The 15,701-nt window shown below is 40.6% G+C and overlaps 1 protein-coding gene across 2 annotated transcripts in view; it reads left to right on the forward strand.

The window, feature by feature from the left end:
• Positions 1–662: 662 nt before the first annotated feature.
• VIT (vitrin) overlaps positions 663–15,701 on the forward strand; it is an 84,223-nt gene continuing 69,184 nt past the window's right edge. For both annotated transcript variants that reach the window (XM_006131292.5, XM_006131293.5), the window contains exon 1: positions 663–945. The gene's annotated coding sequence lies outside the window, so the exon portion shown is untranslated. The remainder of the gene's footprint in view (positions 946–15,701) is intronic.

Below are 15,701 nucleotides of genomic sequence, written 5' to 3' on the forward strand. Positions count from 1 at the left end.
GGATCAAGTCCAAGACAGTACTATATATACAGTTGGTGTTTAAAAGGGCCAGTTTCACAAAGATGAAAACAATCTGCCAAATCAGTTGGGAGAAAGAATTTGAACATAAACATGAATGAATGAGAACTGGGAACTATTTAATATCATTTTACTAAATGCCCCAAAAATCTACCCTCATGAGGGAAAGCAGCACTGTTTTTTCATTTCTACCTGAAATGCTTTTATGAGCCAAATTCTAGTACTGTGCCTTTACTCACAAACAGTAGCACTGAGCTCCATGCTATTTCTAAAGTAAGAAGCTACTTCAAGTGAGTAAAAGGATCAAAACCTGGCTCTTAAAAAGCAAGTTTTTTTTTTAAATCTAGCTCACAATTTTGTCTAGTATTTATAACCCTCAGAACTACTCAATGTATTTCATGCTACTGGCTGTAGCCCTTGTCGTATCAAACAAGCTAACATCTCAACTTCAGTGTTGCTGAAATGCTGAAACTAAAGAAAATGGAACCAAATCATCAGAAAAGGTTTCCAAAAGAGCAAAACTTGACAGATCTGACAGACTAGTGGGTACATTTTAATTTCATCTTGAGAAAATAGAAATCCCTTAAAAAAAAAGTGGGAGGGAGAAGAAATTTAAAAGAGCACCGCCTAATTCAGCAGCTAACTCAGAGTAAGAAGCTCTGCATGTGTGTTGGACGGGGAGGGGGGGTGAGACACAGAGCAAGCGAGTGAGTGTAATGTGCCTTTCAAAGTGCTGGGAGCTTGATGGGAATGTTTGATTAGCTCCACTCAGAAAAAAAAAAAGTGTCCAGGCCTCCTTTTCCTGCTTGTTTCTGATTCTTTAGAATAACGTTGACTGGACTTTGTGGTGCAGAAAAACTTGGGAAAAAATACCACCTTCATACTGTGAGGAGAAAAGGAAATAGAAAGTCACTCACCTCAAGCAAGGTAATTGTGGTGCTATTCCTATGCTCTATAGCTGTGATTATGGGAAGAGGGAGTTTGTTTTTTCAGTGTCTAATTAAATACTTTTTACCATCAGGATGCTGCAGAGTCTTTTTGTCTAAATTTTTACACTGGATGCATGTGACAAAAATTCCTAAGGGGAAACAGAATCTATACAATGAAATTATTCTGTCTGTCATATATACCTTAGAAATTGTTTATTAAATCATTAAGTCCTTACTGTTAAACTGTATACACATGCAGCCTTAGCAATAAAGGTTTAATAATTTCATTAAATAGATGTGTATAATTATGCACCTGTGTGCATACCCATCTAGATCAAGTTGAAAGAGACTGAAAATTGTGTAGTGTTCTTTGTATACTCCTTTTCAACTAGCTGAGCATTTTTCTCTGCACTCAGTAATGTGTGCATAACTTGTGCACAGGAAGTATGAGTGGTATCATTAATTAACCTTTAAGAACACAAATCATTGTGATACTATATTTTTAAATTAAATGATTTCACTGCAGCCGATAGCACCAAATTCCCTGATAGATATAGATGTGTGTACTGTAGAGTTGCTGCATTGTACATATATTTTGATGGTGAATGCTTGCTCTGCTGGTGAGACTCTAAAACTGAATAGCATTACTGAGCCTGCTGCAGCTGCTGTGATCCGCACAAAGAGATTGGGGTCTTGATAAGTCTTTAAAATGTGATTTGTGTCAGACCAGTACAAACACGAACCAAATGCCCCAAAGAAATATTTCACAGGGAGAGTTCTCGAAGAGTTAGTCAATATATGCTTCTAGAAGTTTATGGCAACTGCGCCACTTTCAGAGCCAAAAAGGAATTACAGATTCTCTTTGAGGCAGATTTCTTTTCCACTACCTTAACTTTAGAAATATAACTAATCACCTGTGGCAAAAAAAACCCCAACATATCCTAGATAAAATGGTAAAGATTTATAGATATGTTACACTGTAGTATATCAAGAACTAGAGCAAAAAAGGCCTAAGATTTTCAAACAGAGTTCTATGGTACACTTTGCTAGATTAAATTACATTTATATGGAATTTACATTACATTAAATTACATCCTGCATTTTACTAGTCAAGCTGCTTGTCTATTTTTATTTTCTTTGCATAAAGGCTCAGTGCCTACAGTCTGTATTCAGATCTGTGAGTGGAGTTAAAGGGCTGTAGGAGCTGACCTTTAATACGGTGTGAACAGAAGTAAAGAATTCACCACATAATAATCTAATCTAATTTTCTCAGTATTCAATTAACATCTGATTTCAAAGGGACTTGTTTCTTCTCCAGTTTTATCTGATCTAACTAATTGCTTGGCAAGCTTCATATCACCTGTGGTGAAAGATTACACATTCTGTCTTTTTACGATTCAAAAGCAAGAACAATTCTACAATTATTTTTCAAGTCTCAATCGTAATATAATTCAAATTTCATCTTTTTGCCTTCTCAATGAATAGCTTTCTTTGCTTTGTTTTTGCTCTATGTAAAGATGGTCATTTTGCTTTTAATGGGAGAGATTGCTGTAAGAGGTCTGAAATTATCTGCATGAAGTCATATAAAAGAACACCGTTGCCATTTATTATTTCTATCCATTACTCATGAGGATGCATTGTTTTTTGTGCTAAAAGCAACCCTGGAATTTATATAAAATTCTTTTAAATGCTTGATTGTAGCTGGTCCTTTAGAGGTGCTAAGAAGAGAGGTAGTTTTAATTCCCTCAGTCTCCCTAGCCTGTATGCTTCAAAAACTCTCTGAGAGAGAAAGCATGATCCACTGGGGAAGGTGCTAATTCCTTTCAATTCCTGCTCAGCCACAGATTGGTGAAATCATGGTCCCATGGAAGTCAGTGGTAAAATTAGTCTCTCTGTGACTCATTCCCATACTTTTGGGGACCCCACAGCAGCTACCTTAACTGTCCTATGAATGGCAGGGACCTGGGAGATTACGGGGGGCCTGGCGGAGAGCAGCAGCAGGGGTCACTTCCCCCATACTCACCACACAGGCGATGGGAGCCAGAGCAGTCCAGCAGCCTGTTCCACCCTGCTGTGCTCAGTTTGTTGGTGGCAGTGGGAGGCAGAGAGCTGTGGCCCTAGGGCACTCTGCTTCCCACCACTGTGGAGAAGCACAGTGCAGAAGGCCAGGAGGGTTGGGGCAGAGAAGACTACCAGGCCACTCTATTCCTACTGCTGCACGGTGAGTGGAGGAATAGGCAACTCCTGCTGCCACCATGTCGGATCCCCATAGTTCTCCAGGCTGCATTGCTCAGGGGAGGGGGTGAAGCAGGGGTGGGGTTTGGAAAACGGGTAGAAGGGGGTGGAGCCAGCAGTGGAGGAGTTTCCTCAGGCCCCATTCCCCTTTTGGAACAGCCCTATTCATTCCCTGCCTGTACAATAGGGCTCTTATTATTACCCTACCCCCAAACATAGGGGCCAGCTCCATGATTTCCATGGCTGGAGCACCCACAAAAAATTAGTAGGTATTTAGCACCCACTGGCACCTAGCCCCTCCCCTGCCCCACAGTGCCTCCTGTCCACTGGCAACCCCACTGTACAACTCCTCCTCCTGCCTCCCAGCGACCCCTGCCCACCATGATCAGCTGTTTCCAGGTGTGTAGGAGGCCCTGGGAGGGAGGTGGAGAAGCAGAGATGGGGCGCACTGAGGAAGGGGGCAGAAAGAGGCAAGAAAGAGCAGAGTGGGGGAGGAGGAGGCAGGGCAGGGTTGGGGCATGGAATGGAGCAAGGGATGGAAGAGGTGGGGTTCGAGGCTTGGGGAGGGGGTCAGATGGGGCAGGCCCTGCCGCAGAGCAGGGGGTTGTCTAACGACATACGAATTGTGAGGTGCTCTTGGTCACGATGGCCATACGAGTGCCTGAGAACGTGCCTACATATCCCAATTGATCTAATAATGATTCCTAGCTAAGAAAAGGTCCTACTGTTTCTTCCCTGAGCTGGAGCATTTATGCAGTAAGTGATAAGGTCATAGACCTGCTGGCCCTGAGAGCCCAAGGAAGTTTTCTGGCTGTGTAAGGATTCTGAATCTGCCAGAATTCCTTCCAGGGCCCCTCCACTGTGGGCTGTGGTTTGAAAGTTACATTCTGTCCCTAAGAATTCAGGGCTGGATTACCAGCTAAGCACAGCTGGCTGCCTCACATCTATTTCCCTCCCAAACTGAAAAACACGTACAGCTCTCTAAATTCTGCCTCAGGTGCTCATCACTGCTGCATGTCTTTCATTGGTATGTGGTGGTGGTGAGGGAATATGAACCAATAAAAAGATCCAAGAAGTCAAAAGGTAAAATGAAGAGCTTTTTTAAAAGGATAAAACTTTGATCCAAGGCCTCTGGATATTTGGAAATAATAGTGGTGCCATAGAGTGTTGATATGGTAACTCCATGGGAAGCTAATGAAAGTCTAGGCCTAAACTCTCTTCTAAATGCTTATACATGAGTAGTGCGTTATGCCCAGGGTCACCGATGGGAAGCAAAGAGGCAGTTGTCCTGAAGCCCAGCAATTTAAAAGGCCTCCAGGCTCGGGGCTGCCGTCACCGGCCAGAGCTCCAGGCCTTTTTGATCACTACAGAGCCCCACACAGCTCAGCCTGGGTGGCTCTGAAGGCTGGTTGAGGGAGGCATGGTGCTGTCTGGCTGGCATTAAGGGCTGGCTGCCCCTAGCACTTTCCTTCCTGAGGGGCCTGGAACCAAGATCCATCTACCCTCACAGTGCACAGGGCCCAGCAAAGTCTGTGACCAGCCCTGGTTATGCCATGCTTAGTTACATTTTTAGTAAACACTGCTCAGCGTAAGTGGAATAGAATTGGCCATGATTTTGAACAAAATACTGCCTGGTTTTGTTGCCATTGGGATAAGAGAGGATATAATTTTCTGTCGTCTAATAAATGCTCCAGCTGAGGCCTAATCAGTGCAATGTAGACCGGAAGAATTACTTTGTGGCTACGTCTGGACTGGCATGATTTTCCGCAAATGCTTTTAACGGAAAAGTTTTTCCGTTAAAAGCATTTGCCGAAAAGAGCATCTAGATTGGCACGGCCGCTTTTCCGCAAAAGCACTTTTTGCGGAAAAGCATCCATGCCAATCTAGACGCAGTTTTGCACAAGAAAGCCCTGATTGCCATTTTAGCCATCGGGGCTTTTTTGTGCAAAACAGTTTTTAGCTGTCTACACTGGCCCTCTTGCGCAAAAACAATTCCGGAAAAGGACTTTTGCCCGAACAGGAACGTCAAAGCATTTGCGCAAGAAACACTGATTTCGGACAGTAGAACATCAGTGCTTTTGCGCAAAATCAAGCAGCCAGTGTAGACAGCTGGTAAGTTTTTGCGCAAAAGCAAGTGCTTTTGTGGAAAAACTTGCCAGTCTAGACGCAGCCTGCATGTCATGCTTACAATACTCCTGCTAATACATCTGAGAATTATGTTTAGGTTTGGTTTGGGGTATTTTTGCAGTGTTACACTTTTGGCTCATACTTAGCTTGTGGTCCACTATGATCCCCATAACCCTTTCAGCAGCACTCCTTCCTCAGTAGTCATTTCCCATTTTGTATGTGCACATGCGGTTCTATAACCTGAGATTTAATTTTGGTTAATCTCAGAATACTACAGTACCAGTGCTTTGGTAACACTATTCAAATTCCACAAAACCTCTCTCATTCCTGTGCCATTCCACACTATTCCAAAGACATTCTGAGTGGAGCTCCTCACTGTGACAATTTACTTCCACCACATGCAGAACCTTGAAACTCTGAGACATAATGGTTTGAAATATACCCATTGAGACAACCCTAAAGGAAAGTCTCACAAGGAGCTTTGAAGGGGCTGAGATTTTCAGTAGGATTAGAGTTAAGAGCTGGGTAAAAAAAAAAAAAAATCCTATGAAAAATTTCAAAATGAGGTGAAAAATGTTCTTTGAAATGGTCTGAAATATGTTTCGATTTTTTTTGTCCCCCTCCCATTCCTTTACCTGGATAAAGGAAGGAAGGAAAGTTCTGACTAAAAAGAACATTTCATTTCATTTCAAAGAGCTATTTTTCATTTAAAATGTTTCAATGAAAACACTTTGTCTGATTGTAGTTTTCACTTCCACTCAGTTGACAAATCCCCTATTTCATATTCAAAACTGAAAATGTTGATACAACTTCCACAGTTGTTCTCATAGATGTACTCATGTTTGATGGCCTTATTCAAATCTTGGACCTGCACACGTCATTGTCTTGGTTGTGCTATCATGACCATACTGTTAATGTGTTACGGGTGATTCTGTCTGTGTCTGCTCAGAGAGAGACATCAAATTTTATCCAGTCAATTTCAGCTTTTTTTAAAATCTCTAGGGGTAATGGAACTTTCCATGATACATAGATTTTTGGTGGTGCATTGAAATCTATGTCAATATGATGAATTATTCCCTTAATGCATCGGATTCCATTTCTTCAAACGCTTTACACATTTTCTTCATCCTGGGAAGAGGGTCTTGTTTGATTAACTGCATTTACAGACTGTTCTTAAACCCTTAAATTTATAGTGGTGCTCTGTAACAATCTTGATGCTCTTACCTGGTTATTAGCTTCTTTTACAGAAAGTGTATCATTTCCAAGTGAAATTCTTATATGACTCAAAATATTCTTGACATTTCTAAGGGACAGGGGCTTTGTCTATCCACTTAAAGGTGTTTTGTATTCCTACTAGAATGTATTGTAGGTTTCCAGAGAGTCTGTATATATAGAAGTGGAGAATTTTACCTTCTCCAGTATTACTTGTTTACATGAAAATTTAGAATCAGTGAAACTGCTTACTCCATCTCTCTGCCAGATTCCCTTGGGTGTTCAGAAAACTTCAGTTGTTCTATTTTTGACCAATATGTAGTTTATTTCTGACACCATTTAATAAAGTTGCACAATAGATCAGAACCCACTGATCTCACTGGCTATTTTACAGCTATTTTATAGCTAACACCCAGTTGAGGTCAATGCATATACACAGTCCCCCAGCCCTACTCCATTCTGCACAATGCAGATCTTTCTAAGCACTGGGGAAAAAAGCACAGATGGAGTAGACAGGATGGCTTTGGCTTCCTCAGCTGTAGGATGCTGTTCTAGCAAAAAGGACTGCTAGGAAGAGATGGAGTCCAGCTGTCCAAAAAAGGGAAAAAACATCTTCACGCAGTGAAATGCCTACTTAGTAATGAGAGCTATAAACGAATAAGATTAATTATGATTAGATGTTTAAACACCACTGATATTAACAAGGGGGAAGAAACAGAAGCCAAAGTAGGGAAGGAACAGTTTCAAGAATATTTAGATAAGATAAATATATTCAAGTCGGCAAGGCCTGACAAAATTAGCCTTTAGGTATTTAAGGAAACATTAGCGATTATATTTGAGGACTCATGGAGGATGTCCTAAAGTACTGGAGACAGGTAAACATAGTACCTATCTATAAAAAGGGGAACCAAGAGGCCCTGGGGAATTATAGACTAATTAGTTTAACTATGATACCAGAAAAGATTCTGGAAAAATATAGCAATCAGGTTATAAGTACCTAGGATAACAGGGTGATAAGAAATAGACAACATGGGTTTGTCAAGAACAAACCATGCCAGACCAACCTAATTTCCATTTATTTATTTTTTGGAAGCTTTGTTGGCTTAGATTCTAGAGAATGATGGTGGTGGGGAGGACATTGTAAATCTCATGTATCTTAATTTTAGTGATGCTATTGACACAATCCCAAGTGATGTTCTCTTAAGCAAGCTAAGGAAATGTGGTCTAGATGAAATTACTATATAGGAGAGTGCATAGCTGGTTGAAATACCAACTCAATGAGAAGTTATCCACAGGTCACTGTCAAACTGGCAGGGCATATCAAGTAAGGTGCTGCAGGGGTCAGTCCAAAAATCTGGTAGAGTGCAACAGTTTGACTAAGGGCTGGGAAAACAGTGTGGAGAGTATGCTTATAAAATTTGCTTTGGACTCCAACCTGGGAGGAGGTGCAAGCCCTTTAGAAGACAGGATTAGAATTTAATATGACCTTGACAAACTGGAGAACTAGTCTGAAACAGTAAGAAGAAAGTCAATAAAAACAAATGCAAAGTACTACACGTAGGAAGGAAATGTCAAATGCAAAGCTACAAAATGAGGAATAGCTGATTAGGCATTTGTACTGTTAAAATGGACTTGGGTGTTATAGTGGATCACAGACAGAGTATAAACCAACAAGGAGATGATATTGTGAAAAAAGGCTAATATCTTTCAGAGGTTTACTAAACAGAGTATCATATGCAAGATGTGGAAGGTAATTGTCCCACTGTTTTAGCAATAGGGAGGCCTCAGCTGGTGTGCCATGCAGAACTGGACACACTACAGCTTCTCAAAGTCATGAACAAGCTGGAAAGAGTGTGCAGAGGAGAGCAACAAAAATGATAAAGCACAAAACGCCTGCTCTCTGAGGAAAGGGTTAGAAAGTTGGGTGTTTACTTTTGAAAAAGTCTCTTAAAAATAAGACTGAGGTAGACCCAATAACAGTCTTCAACTATGCTTTGGGCTGTCATGCAAAGGGTGGTGATCAATTGCACTCCAGACCTGCTGAAGATAAGGCAAGTAGTAATAGGCTTAATCTGCAGCAAGGGAGATTTCAATTAAATGTTAGGGAAAACTTTCTAACTCTAAGAATAGTTAATTCTGGAATAGGTTCCCAAGGAAGATTGCAGAATCCCATCACTGGGGGGGTTTAAGAGTAAGTTAGACCAAATGCCTATCCGGGTTGAGCTAGGTACATTCCCCCTGCCTCAGTCCAAGTGGGACTTGAACATCTCTCCAGGTCCCTTCCAGCCCTGTATTTCTATGATATGACAAACTGCAGGCTGACAAAACACAAGGTTCTGTATCCCAGGCAAGCAGGTCTTCATTTCTACAGTGCTTGGAATCATGAGGCTACCTGTTTGTACCCTGAAATTCCAGGAGACATGGAATTTTGGGATGTCAAGTTCCAAACATGGTTGGACTATGCTACTATTCAGATTGTTGAAATTAACATGTAGAAAATTATATAGGGAAAACCAAATACCAGAATTGCCACAACTGTTTGTCAGGACACATGTTTAAAACCACGTTTCAATATCATGTCTATCCATATTAGGTTTAATTTTGCAAAACTGAGTTATGTGATTTTGGGGATTGGTTTGGGGCCAAAACTTTGCACCACAAGTTTCATGATTGGTATTCCTGATCCCTGACTAATTGCCCTTCTTCCTTGGAATAAGTATACGTCCACTTCTTGTTTTCAGGCACACACAGAGGGAAGGTACTTCATGCTGAATGCTCCTTCATTATACAGAAGCAGCAGACATTAAAAGTTCTTACTATGCAAAAAATAAATAAATCAGTAAATCACTATCATACTGATCCAGAGAGGTGTTATGAAACTGTAACTCCAGTCTGAGGTCAACAGCAGTCATGTGTGCTCAACCACTCTTAGAATTAGGCCCCTATAGCGACTGAAAGTACAGAAGGATGTGATCTGGTTTCTATTTTGCTGTTGATAATACTGCCAATATTAATCATATAACACTTTGAAAGCACTTAATGATCCTTAGATGAAGGATCTATAACTGCAAAGTATTATCACTAGACAGGTCTAGAGCTTGTGAGACATACAGCATGGAACTAAAAAAAAATGTATTCAGAAAGACGGAATTAGCATCAAGTTTGTGGCAGGAGACAGGTCACAAACTAAAGAGAGAGTAGAGAAGCAGCAGCAAAAAACATCCTTAAGCAAAATTCCATAGTCCATTCTTCAGAACGAGCCAACCCTGCGCTGATATCCAGGGCAGGGGCAAATGTGCACTATTCTGTTGCCAAACTATGTGCTTTCGTAGGGCCTAGACAAATACTGGTTTGTGTTCTGCTTCAGAATCAGCAGACAACACAGGTTAATTATCAATAAACCTTCTTCCCAGAGCTCCTCTGAATTCCTCCATGTTTCTGTTATACAAACAAAAACAAAAAAGCTCACAGAGAGAAATGGAAAAGCCCAAATGGAAATAATTCGATTAGTCTGGAAAGAAGTGTTCTTTCGGTATTCTATGTGGCTGTCAAAAAGAAAATAATTAAACTGTAGCAGCACTGTCCCTTTAAAGGTGAACTATAGCAGCACAAATAAAATTGGGTTAAGTCTTAATTGTTGTGCTGAGTATTCCCATTTAGTGTAATTCTTCAGCATACACATTTTTAGCTTAGGTTTTTAAAATTGTTTTTAGTCTTCCATGAATTCCCCTCAGTGCACTCTGATTTGGTCGACGTCCTAGAATGCATTAATCGTCTGACGTCACATGACATCCCCATCAAGAAACCATTACTTGGCATTGCTAATTACTGTCCTATTCCTATGCTAGGGCATCTCTGGATTCTTGTGGACTTCTATGAATTCCTGAACCTTGATCAGTCCAGTTTCTACCCTCCTATGTATGTTGCAATATTAATACCACCATCAGGAAGAGACATTGGTCAAATAGTAATTTCTGATTATTTTTACAGATAATCTCTCCTCTTGATCTAAGTATATGAGACCCATGTATCCATGTCAAGCAGAGAATAAATATCTCCTATTTTTCTAAACTTCTATGCAGGAAGATGTCAAGCTTTGTGTGGACATGTAAGAAAAATTCATAAAAATCATCCCTGAGGAGATGCACATTTTTTCAGGGAATCAGCACTTTTAGCAAATTCTTCACACTGAGACAAAAATATGTACCTTCAGGGAAAATCTGACAATATAGTAGTTTTAGGTTGCAGGCAACACAATACAATGTGCACTCTGCCCTTTTTTAATTTTGCATCCAACCTGAGAAAACATGTCTTGCACTTCAGACAGCCAGTTCAACTTGTTAGAACCGGCTTTTGAGTTGAAAATGGAAAACGTGCATTTTCCAAAAAGTAAAAGGGAGACCCATGGAGCCCATGAATTCATATATTGATCCACAGCCCTTAGTCACTGGTAAACTGCAGATACTTTCAGTTGCCTTATTTTGTCCCCCTTTGTCCTGAATTTGTAGTTAGAGTGGTGGTTGTGGTGGAGAATTAGCAGCAGCTGGCAGGTTCCCACAGTGGGACTAAGGGGTTGGATATGTATCAGGACTAGTTGTGGAAAAAACACCCCAAATCTCTACAACGTTTTAAATACCCGCATCACTCTGGCAGCAATTTATAGGGCCTAGGGCTCTGGATGCAGCCACTGCCACAGTAGTAGCAGCAGCAATGGCGTGGAGCCCAGGGCCCTTTTGAATTGCTGGGCCCTGACTCCCTTGTCCTCTCCACCTCATTGGTGGGCCTGCATAGGAGTGAGTAAAGAGCAGTGTGGAGAAGTTGACAGGAAAGTGATTAGCAATGGCAGGAGTGTCAACTGGCCTACATCGATAACCAAGACAGAGATGTTATCTGCCTACTATGGGGGAATGAAGGTGCATGTTTGTTGAGATTGAGGGAGGAGATCCTGAGCTAATCTAAGTCAGCAGATACTGTGGGTACGTCTACACCACAAGCCTCTTTTGAAAGCGATCGTCTAGACAGCCACAAGACTTTCAAAAAAGCGATCCGCTTTTTCGAAAGACAGCACCTAGGCAATCTGGACACTCTCTTTCAAAAAAGCCCTGTTTGCATTCAAGAACGCCTTTTTTTGAAAGAGTGCTTTCCTCGTAAAAGCAGGTTTACTGCTATCAAAAACACTGCCGCATTCTTTCGATTTCATTTCGAAAGAATGTGACAGCAGTCTAGAGGCAGATGAAGTTTTTTCGAAAAAGGACACTTTTTTTTGAAAAAACTCTGTAGTCTAGACATAGCCTATGTATAGTGATGTCAGCAGCATAGTTATCGAACAAAGTGCAAGATCTGGTCTAGTAGCTGTTCCCAATCTGTCACAGAACTGGCAAATCAAACTTAAATGGTTAATTAATGTGTAATCACATTAATTACTGAACCTACTGAATCAGCCTACTGAATTTTGTATATTTGATCAATCTGGACATTCCTAATGATCTTTTACTTTTAAGCAGATGAAGTCCACCAGTGTTTTCCTTGCCTGGCTAGAAGAGGCAATAACATAATTGATAGACTCATAGACTCATAGACTTTAAGGTCAGAAGGGACCATTATGATCATCTAGTCTGACCCTCTGAACAGTGCAGGCCACAAAATCTCACCCACCCCTCCTAGAATAATCCTCTCACCTATATCTCAGATATTGAAGCCTTCAAATACTTTGAAGACCCCAAGATGCAGAGAATCCTCCAGCTGTGATCTATACCCCATGCTACAGAGGAATGCAAAAAAACCACCAGGGCCTCTGCCAATCTACTCTGGAGGAAAATTCCTTCCCGACCCCAAATATGGCGATCAGCTAAACCCTGAGCATGTGGGCAAGACTCATCAGCCAGACACCCAGAAAGTTCACTATAGTAACTCTTATCATCCCTCCATTGACCTATTTCCCACTGATAATGAATGGTCAATTAGTTACCAAGATCATGTTATCTCATCAAACCATCCCCTTCATAAACCCATCTAGTTTAATCTTGAAACCAGATAGATCTTTTGCCCCCACTACTTCCATTGGAAGGCCATTCCAGAACCTCACTCCTCTAATGGTTAGAAACCTTCGTCTAATCTCAAGTCTAAACTTCCTACTAGCCAGCTTATATCCATTTGTTCTTGTGTCCACATTGGTATTAAACTTAAATAACTCCTCTCCCTCCCTGGTATTTATCCCTCTAATATATTTAAAAAGTGCAATCATGTCCCCCCTCAGCCTTCTTTTGGTTAAAGTAAACAAGCCAAGCTCCTTGAGTATCCTTTCATAAGACAGGTTTTCCATTCCTCGGATCATCCTAGTGGCCCTTCTTTGTACCTGTTCCAGTTTGAATTCATCCTTCTTAAACATGGGAGACCAGAACTACACACAGTATTCCAAATGGGGGTCTCACCAATGTCTTGTATAATGGCACTAACACCTCCTTATCCCTACTGGAAATACCTCGCCTAATACATCCCAAGATCGTATTAGACTTTTTCACGGCCATGTCACAATGGCGGCTCATAGTCATTCTATAATCAACCAGGACTCTGATGTCCTTCTCCTCCTCCGTTACTTCCAACTGATGTGTCCCCAGCTTATAACTAAAATTCTTGTTATTAATCCCTAAATGCATAACCTTACACTTCTCACTATTAAATTGCATCCTATTGCTATCACTCCAATTTACAGATCTTCCTGTATGATATCCCGATCCTTTTCTGAATTGGCAATAGCTCCCAACTTTGTGTCATCCGCAAATTTTATTAGGACACTTCCACTTTTGGTGCCAAGATCAGCGATAAAAAGATTAAATAAAATTGGCCCCAAAACTGATCCCTGAGGAACTCCGCTAGTAACCTTCCTCCAACCTGACAGTTCACCTTTCAATATGACCCGCTGTAGTCTCCCCTTTAACCAGTTGCTTATCCACCTCTCAACTTTCATATTAATCCCTAACTTTTCCAATTTAACCAATAATTCCCCTTGGTACTGTATCAAATGCCTTACTAAAGTCGAGGTAGATTAGATCCACTGCATTTCCTTTATCTAAAAAATCTGTTACTTTCTCAAAAATGGAGATCAGGTTGGTTTGGCACGATCTACCTTTTGTAAAACCATGTTGTAATTTGTCCCAATTGCCATTAGCCTCAATGTCTCTAACTACTTTCTCCTTCAAAATTTTTTCCAGGATCTTACATACTACAGATGTCAAACTAACAGGCCTATAGTTACCCAGGTTGCTTTTTTTCCCCTTTCTTAAAAATCGGAACTATATTAGCAATTCTCCAGTCAAATGGTATAACCCCTGAGTTTAGAGATTTATTAAAAAATTTTGCTAATGGACTTGCAAGTTCATGTGCCAGTTCCTTTAATATTCTTGGATGAAGATTATCTGGGCCCCCCCGATTTAATCCCATTAAGCTGTTCAAGTTTGGCTTTTACCTCAGATATGGTAATATCTACCTCCTTATCTTTAGTCCCATTTGTTAACTTACCATTATCCCTAAGCTCTTCATTAGCCTCATTAAAGACTGAAGCAAAGTATTTGTTCAAATATTGGGCCATTCCTAGATTATCCTTAACCTCCACTCCATCCTTAGTAATTAGCGGTCCTACTTCTTCTTTTTTTGTTTTTTTTTTCCTATTTATATGGCTATAAAACCTTTTACTATTGGTTTTAATTCCCTTTGCAAGGTCCAACTCTACCTGACTTTTAGCCTCTCACTTTATCCCTACATGCTCTAACCTCAATAAGGTAGCTTTCTTTACTGATCCCTCCCATTTTCCACTCCTTATATGCTTTCTGCTTTTTCTTAATCACCTCTCTGAGATGCTTGCTCATCCAGCTTGGTCTAACACACCTGCCTATAAATTTTTTCCCTTTTCTAGAGATACAGGCTTCTGACAGCTTCTGCAACTTTAACTTAAAATAATTCCAGGCCTCCTCCACTTTAAGATCCATAATTTCTTTAGTCCAATCAACTTCCCTAACTAATTTTCTTAATTTACTAAAGTTAGCTCTTTTGAAATCAAAACCCCTTGTCTCAGATTTATTTTTGTTTATCCTTCCATTTAATTTAAACTGAATTAGCTCATGATCACTCGAGCCAAGGTTGTCTCCTACAACCATTTCATCTATGAGGTCCTCGCTACTCACCAAAACCAAATCTAAAATAGCATCCCCCCTTGTTGGTTCAGCAACTACTTGATGAAGGAATTCATCAGCTATCACATCTAGGAAAATCTGAGCCCTATTATTATTACTAGCACTTGTTCTCCAGTCTATATCTGGAAAGTTGAAATCTCCCATGATTACGCAGTTTCCATGAGTATTTACTTCATTAAAAACATTAAAGAGGTCTCTATCCATATCCAAATTGGATCCTGGTGGTCTATAACACACCCCAAGCACTATCCCAGGGGAGGATCTGATAGTTTTCTTCCCCAATGTGATTTTTGCCCAAACGGACTCTGTCTTCTCCATTCCATGAGATAGATCAATATTACAATCATTGTATTTTTATTTAGGGGCTGAGAGGGGCCAGGCAAAATGGGACTGAATATGAACAACACTGTAGTTTCACATACATTACCTTCCTTTGAAAAAACTCCAAAGAAAACAAAGCCTGATTTACCACTTGTGTTACTCCAGTTTGATGTTAGCTTAACACCATGGAGTTATAGCTGCATAAAATGAGTAATACAGGTTCAATGGGGTTTTTAGACTGATCCTAAAGTGCTGATTCTTACGTGTGTTTATTTTTAAATAGAGATTGCCTATCTCCTAGAACTGGAAGGGACCTTGAAAGGTCATTGAGTCCAGTCCAGTCCCCTACCTTCACAACAGGACCAAGTACCATCCCTGACAAATATTTGCTCCAAATGCCTAAATGGCCTCCACAAGGATTGAATTCACAACCCTGGGTTTAGCAGGCCAATGCTCAAACCACTGAGCTATCCCTCCCCCATTATTATTATATCTCCATTACCCCAGCTATTTTTAACTAAATACTAAATTCATATCTTCACACAAATATCTCTGAAGATCCAATTATACAATGGCTACGTCTACACTGGCCCCTTTTCCGGAAGGGGCATGTAAATTTCAGCAGTCGTCGTAGGGAAATCCGCGGGGGATTTAAATATCCCCCGCGGCA

This window comes from Pelodiscus sinensis, chromosome 3 (genome assembly GCF_052426305.1).
Source record: "Pelodiscus sinensis isolate ZL-2025 chromosome 3, ASM5242630v1, whole genome shotgun sequence".
Taxonomy (NCBI): domain Eukaryota; kingdom Metazoa; phylum Chordata; order Testudines; family Trionychidae; genus Pelodiscus; species Pelodiscus sinensis.